The sequence below is a fragment of the Rhinopithecus bieti genome, unplaced genomic scaffold (genome assembly GCF_001698545.2).
Source record: "Rhinopithecus bieti isolate Rb0 unplaced genomic scaffold, ASM169854v2 scaffold_10088, whole genome shotgun sequence".
In the NCBI taxonomy this organism is placed as follows: domain Eukaryota; kingdom Metazoa; phylum Chordata; class Mammalia; order Primates; family Cercopithecidae; genus Rhinopithecus; species Rhinopithecus bieti.
In genome coordinates, this window is record NW_016806409.1 from 319395 (window position 1) to 326131 (window position 6737).

Sequence of the window (6737 nt, forward strand, 5' to 3'; positions counted from 1 at the left end):
TATTTTATTTTATTTTATTTTATTTTATTTTATTTTATTTTTTTGAGACGGAGTCCCGCTCTGCCGCCCAGGCTGCAGTGCAGTGGCTGGATCTCAGCTCACTGCAAGCTCCGCCTCCTGGGTTTACACCATTCTCCTGCCTCAGCCTCCCGAGTAGCTGGGACTACAGGCGCCCGCCACCTCGCCTGGCTAGTTTTTTGTGTTTTTTAGTAGAGACAGGGTTTCACCGTGTTAGCCAGGATGGTCTCGATCTCCTGACCTCGTGATCCGCCCGTCTCGGCCTCCCAAAGTGCTGGGATTACAGGCTTGAGCCACCGCGCCCGGCCTCAAATTTTATTTTTTAATTGATTGGGTGTGGTGATTGGTGCCTGTTGTCCTAGCTACTCCAGAGACTGAGGTAGGAGGATTACTTCAGCCTGGGAAGTTGAGGCTGCAGTGAGCCGTGATTGAGCCACTGTACTCCAGCCTAGGTGACAGAGTGGGACACTCTAAAATTAAAGAAAAAAAAAAATACACACATGCATGCAGACATGCTCTATTTTAAAATATATGTAAGGTAGGCTGGGCGCAGTGGCTCACACCTGTTAATCCCAGCACTTTGGGAGCCTGAGGCGGGTGAAATCACTTGAGTCCAAGAGTTCAAGACCAGCTTGGGCAACATGATAAAACCCCACCTCTACCAAAAATTAAAAAAATTAGCTGGGCGTGGTAGAACACACCTGTAGTCCCAGCTACTAGGGAGGCTGAGGTGGGAAAATCACTTGAGCCCAGGAGGTGGAGGTTGCAGTGAGCCAAGATCGTGCCACTGCACTCCAGCCTGGGAGACAGAGCAAGACCCTGTCTTGAAAAAAAAAAAAAAAGAAGAAGAAAGAAAGAAAAATATGTATGTAAATTAGTGTTCACATATAATAAATCTGGAGGAATATACTCTAAATTATTAACAGTGATTACTGGAGATTTTTTTGTTTGTTTGTTTTTTTAGAGACAGCCTCCCACTCTGCCTTACTCTGCTGGAGAGCAGTGGTGACATCATAGCTCACTGCAGCCTCAAAGTCCTGGGCTCAAGTGATCCTCCCACCTTAGCCTCTTGAGTAGTAGCTGGGACTACAGGTGAGCACCACTACACCTGGCTAGTTTTTAAATTTTTAGCAGACACAAAGTCTCACCATGTTGCCCAGGCTGGTCTTGAACTCCTGACCTCAAGTGATCCTCCTGCCTTGGCCTCCCAAAGTACTGGCATTACAGGCATGAGCCACCACACTTGGCCAAATTATTAGAGATTTTTATTCTCTATGTTAGATCATTCTGTAGGTATTTTATACATGTATTATTTTTGAAATCGGAAAATAAAAAGATATGTTTTAAGGGAAAGAGAGAGACGATTTGATGTGTGTGAGTGTGAATGTGCCCCCCAGCCTGCAAAGCATTTTCTGGTCCATCTTGGGAAAAAGTCAGCTGAGCACTCCTGCTGGACCCTCAGACCAAAACCCACACCTCCTGCTTCTGCTTCCTCACCTGGCCCTTCCTTCCTCACCTCCTGTCAGCTGGCTTTGGGCCCAGGTACATGGGGAAGAAACAACCTTCTGAGGTCACCATGTGGTCTGCCAACCCAGTAGGCTTTCCATGATGTCACTTCACTCTGCTGAGCAAATTTCACCCATTTCTCTTCAGGCTACTTCTCACATATATTCTATTTCCTAGACTCTATTCCTTCAAGATATTCCACCTCTCTCATCACTGGGACAGTTACTGCTTGTCCTTCGGGAGTCAGATCAAATGTCTCTGCCTCTAAGAAGCCCTGCCTAACTCCAGCTCCCTCTGCTGCTGCCACTCCCTGCACAATACCAGTGTTTTCTTTTGTTTTGTTTTTGAGACAAAGTCTCACTCCGTCACCCAGGCTGGGGTGCAGTGGTGCGATCATGGCTCACTGTAGCCTTGACCTCCTGGACTCAAGTGATCCTCCCACCGCAGCCTCTCGAATACTGACTATAGGTGCGTGCCACCAAGCCCGGCTATTTTTTTTTGGAGACAGGGTTTTGCCACGTTGCCCAGGTTAGTCTCAAACTCCTGGGCTCAAGGCATCTGCCCACCTCAGCCCCTCCCAAGGTGCTGGGTTTACAGGCATGAACACCATGGCCAGCCAGTGCTCACTCTTGATGAATGTCAGGCTCCCATACTGACCGCAGACCCTATGACAGCATGGGCTATGTCCACCTGCCTCTGCTACTGACTCACTGACATGCACAGATTCCTAATTTGCCTCCTTACAGCGAATTCCTCCTGTATGAATTCACTTCCAGGTGAATCACTTTAATCATGTCACTTCCCAGCCCGAGAACCTGCAAGACTCCCTAGTGCCTCCTGAATCAAGTCCAAACCCTTCTTGGCAGTTAGGATTCTTCAAACCTGACCTTGCTTTCCCCATCTTATATGAACCTGTTCTAGAAGGACCTACCTCTGCAGTCAAGCCTTCCCTGTGCTGTCCATACACCATTCCTACCTCCCTGCCCTTGGCCAAACCACTCCCCTACCTACCTGGGAGTTGCCCCACCCTCCATTATCCCTGACCTTAGAGACCAACTTGAATTCCCTTTTGTTTTTTTTTTGAGACGGAGTTTTGCTCTTGTCACCCAGGCTGGAGTGCAGTGGCACGATCTCATCTCCACTCACTGCAACCTCCACCTCCCAGGTTCAAGCAATTGTCCTGCCTCAGCCTCCCAAGTAGCTGGGATTACAGGTGCATGCCCCCACACCCAACTATTTTTGTATTTTTAGTAGAGACAGGGTTTTGCCCTGTTGGTCAGGCTGGTCTCGAACTCCTGACCTCAGGTGATCCGCCCACCTCGGCCTCCCAAAGTGCTGGGATTACAGGAGTGAGCCACTGTGCACGCCCCCATCTTGAATTCTATCCAGTGTCCAAAGTCTAGTTCCTCTTCTCCAGAAGCCTTCTGTCTCTGGACTATATGAGCTTGATGGCATAGAGGTGTAGAAGGACACCAGGCTCTTGGTCAAACAGCCGTGTGCCTGAATCCCACCCTGCCTCTTAGAAGCCATATGACCTATGGTGAGTTCCTTATCTTCTCTGTGCTTCAGTTTCTTTATCACTAAAATGGGGCTAGAACTGACCTCACAGGGTTATTGTGAGAAGGAAAAGAGTAAGAACACGGAAAGCACCTGGAACTGTGCCTAGCACATAGTATGTGCTCAATAAATACTAAAAGCTACTTATTCAGCTTATTCTGCTCTCTGCCCTCTCAATTTCCACAGCTCATATCCCTGTAGCCTGCCAACCCTGGGTCACATCCTGTCACACAGCCCTAGAACTGTTCCATATGATCAGCAAAACTGAGAACCCAGACCCCCCATTTACAAAGAGACAGAAACAAACCTCCCAAATATGACACACCTTGTTAGCAGTGATCAGAAGAGAAAAGGGTTTATTACCCAGCCTGGGAGTGACACCATCCCCCACCCAACAACTCTCAACAACTTGATAGGGCCCAAAGAGGGAAGGGGCCTAGAAGACTGAGAGCAGAAGAGAAAGGTGAGGCTGGCCAGGCGTGGTGGCTCATGCCTGTAATCCCAGCACGTTGGGAGGTCCAGGCGGGCAGATCACCTGAGGTCAGGAGTTTGCTAGCCTGGTCAACATGGTGAAACCCTATCTCTACTAAAAATACAAGACTTAGTACAGCATGGTGGGGGGTGCCTGTATTCTCAGTTTCTTGGGAGGCTGAGGCAAGAGAATCGCTTGAACCCGGGAAGCGGAGGTTGTAGTGAGCCGAGACCATGCCACCATGCTCTTGCACTCCAGCCTGGGCGACAAGAGCCAAACTCCGTCAAAAAAACAAAAAACAAAAAACAAAAAAAAAAAAAATGAGAAAGGTGAGACCTTTAGATGATGGGAGCCGGGTGCGTTGGCTCACGCCTGTAATCCCAGCACTTTGGCAGGCCAAGGTGGGCGGATCACAAGGTCAGGAGTTCAAGACCAGCCTGGTCAATATGGTGAAACCCCATCTCTACTAAAATACAAAATTAGCTAGGCGTGGTGGCGGGCGCCTGTAGTCCCAGCTACTCAGGAGGCTGAGGCAGGAGAATTGCTTGAACCTGGGAGGCGGAGGTTGCAGTGAGCCGAGATAGCACCACTGCACTCCAGCCTGGGTGACAGAGCGAGAGATGATAGGGATCTTGAGGGCAGCCCTCATGAATGAACTAATTCATTCATAATTAATGGTTAGAGGGGGACTGGTAGCTTTATAAGAAGAAGAGAAACCTGAATTAGCATTTCAGCAAGCTCAGCCCCCTGACCATGTGATGTGATGCCCTGCATGGCCACAGGGGACCAGAAAGAGTTTCCAAGTTCCAGGCTCTGCCTCTCTCCAATAAAGAGGAGTGGGGTTCCTATCCCTGGTTCTTAGCCTTCAAGACCTCTCCCAAGTTTCCAACCCCACCCTGGCCTCAACACTGAACTTAGGGTGCGGTCTTCCCATAAACTGTGCTAGGAACAGGGGTTGGGGTGTAGGTGGGAGGAGAAAAGAAATGCTCAACCTAAAGTCCCTGCTTCTGGGATCTTCCACTCAATTGGGAGAGATTAGACATGGATAAGCAACAAAAATCAAAATGGAAAGTGCCACACAACTGTAAGAATAAATATAGGCCTGCATGGTGCCTCACTCCTGTAGTTCCAGAACTTTGGGAGGCTGAGGTGGGAGGACCGCTTGAGCTCAGGAATTTGAGATCAGCCTGGGCAACATGGCGAGACTCCATCTCTATAAAAAATACAAAACTTAGGCCGGGTGCGGTGGCCTGTAACCCCAGCACTTTGGGAGGCCAAGACAGGCGGATCACGAGGTCAGGAGATCGAGACCATCCTGTCTAACACGGTGAAACCCCGTCTCTACTAAAAAAAATACAAAAAACTAGCCGGGCGTGGTGGTGGGCACCTGTAGTCCCAGCTACTCAGGAGGCTGAGGCAGGAGAATGGCATGAATTCAGGAGGTGGAGCTTGCAGTGAGCTGAGATCCGGCCACTGCACTCCAGCCTGGGCAGCAGAGCTAGACTCCGTCTCAAAACAAACAAACAAACAAACAAACAAACAAACAAACAAACAAAACTTAGCCAGGTGTGGTGGTGTGTGCCTATAGTCCCAGTTACTCGGGAGGCTGAAGTGGGAGGATCCCTGTAGCCTGGGAGGTGGAGGTTGCAGTGAGCCGAGATCACACCATTGCATTCTGGCCTGGGCAAAAGAGCGACAGAGTGAGATCCTTTCCAAAAAAAAAAAAAAAAAAAAAAAAAGAATAAATATAAACCTAGGGCTTGGAAGCCCAGGAGTGGGAGCCTTTGGGGACATAAAGGATAAAGGAAGAGGTAGCATTCCAGCCTCAGCCTTTGGACTTGTTAGGGTAGATGATCTTTCTCATTAAAATAAGACCAGGCAGGGTGGCTCATGCCTGTAATCCCAGCACTTTGGGAGGCCAAGGTGGGCGGATCACTTGAGGTCAGGCGTTCATGGCCAGCCTGGCCAACATGGTGAAAACCTGTCTCTCCTAAAAAAATACAAAAATTAGCCAGGTTCGCAGCTACTTGGGAGGCTGAGGCATGAGAATTGCTTGAACCCGGGAGGCGGAGGTTGCAGTGAGCTAAGATAGCACCACTGCACTTCAGCCTGGGCGACAGAGCGAAACTCCGTTTCAAATTAAAAAAAAAAAAAAAGATAAAAAAAGATATGCCAACAACATTAGAAATATTTAAGCGATCTCAGTCAGATTTCCAATTGAATGTTTTGGAAGACTACAGTAAGAGTAAGAATAAAGGCCCTCATTATAGCTAAATTATCTTTATGAAAAAGAATGAAGAGGCGTTTGGCTGGAAACATTTTAGTCTGCTTTGAATATCGCTGGCTTCTTCCCATTTTGGGGCCTCTTTGAAGTTAGGCAGGGCCACATGACTGGTTCTGGTCAAAGGGCTATAAGCACAGTGACTTCGTCATTGCCCAGCTCAGGCATTTAAGAGCTTGTGTGCATCCTCCAGCCCTTTCTTCTTCTGCCAAAGTGACCTGGAAGTCATATATTTCAGTTTCACCACAGATATAATCATCTTGGATCCATGGGCCCCATATGAAGGAAGCTGCCATGGACAAATGCAGTGGATCTTGTGTAAGTGGGAGATAAACATTCATGGATTAAGCCACTGAGATTTGGGGTTATCACCACAAGATGATCTACCCTATCTTAATACAAGGAGGACTTGGTCTAGCAGATATTAAGGCCTTCTCTAAAACTTTGGTAATAAAAAGGAGCCATGACATAGTCTGAAGAAACGCAATGGAGAAGACAGAGACAGGACCCCATATATGAGATGATTTTTTTTTTAGACGGAGTTTTGCTCTTGTAGCCCAGGCTGGAGTGCAGTGGTGTGATCTTGGCTCACTGCAACCTCTGCCTCCCGAGTTCAAGCGATTCTCCTGCTTCAGCCTCCTGAATAGATTCTCCGTACTCAGCCTCCTGAGTAGCTGGGATTACAGGCGCCCGCCACCACACCCAGCTAATTTTTGTATTTTTAGTAGAGATGGGGTTTCACCATATTGGCCAGGCTGGTCTCGAGTTCCTGACCTTGTGATCCGCCCATCTTGGCCTCCCAAAGTGCTGGGATTACAGGCGTGAGCCACCGCACCCAGAGAGAGGTAGGGCTTTTTTTTTTTTTTTTTTTTTTTTTTTTTTTTTTTTTTTTTTTTTTTTTTT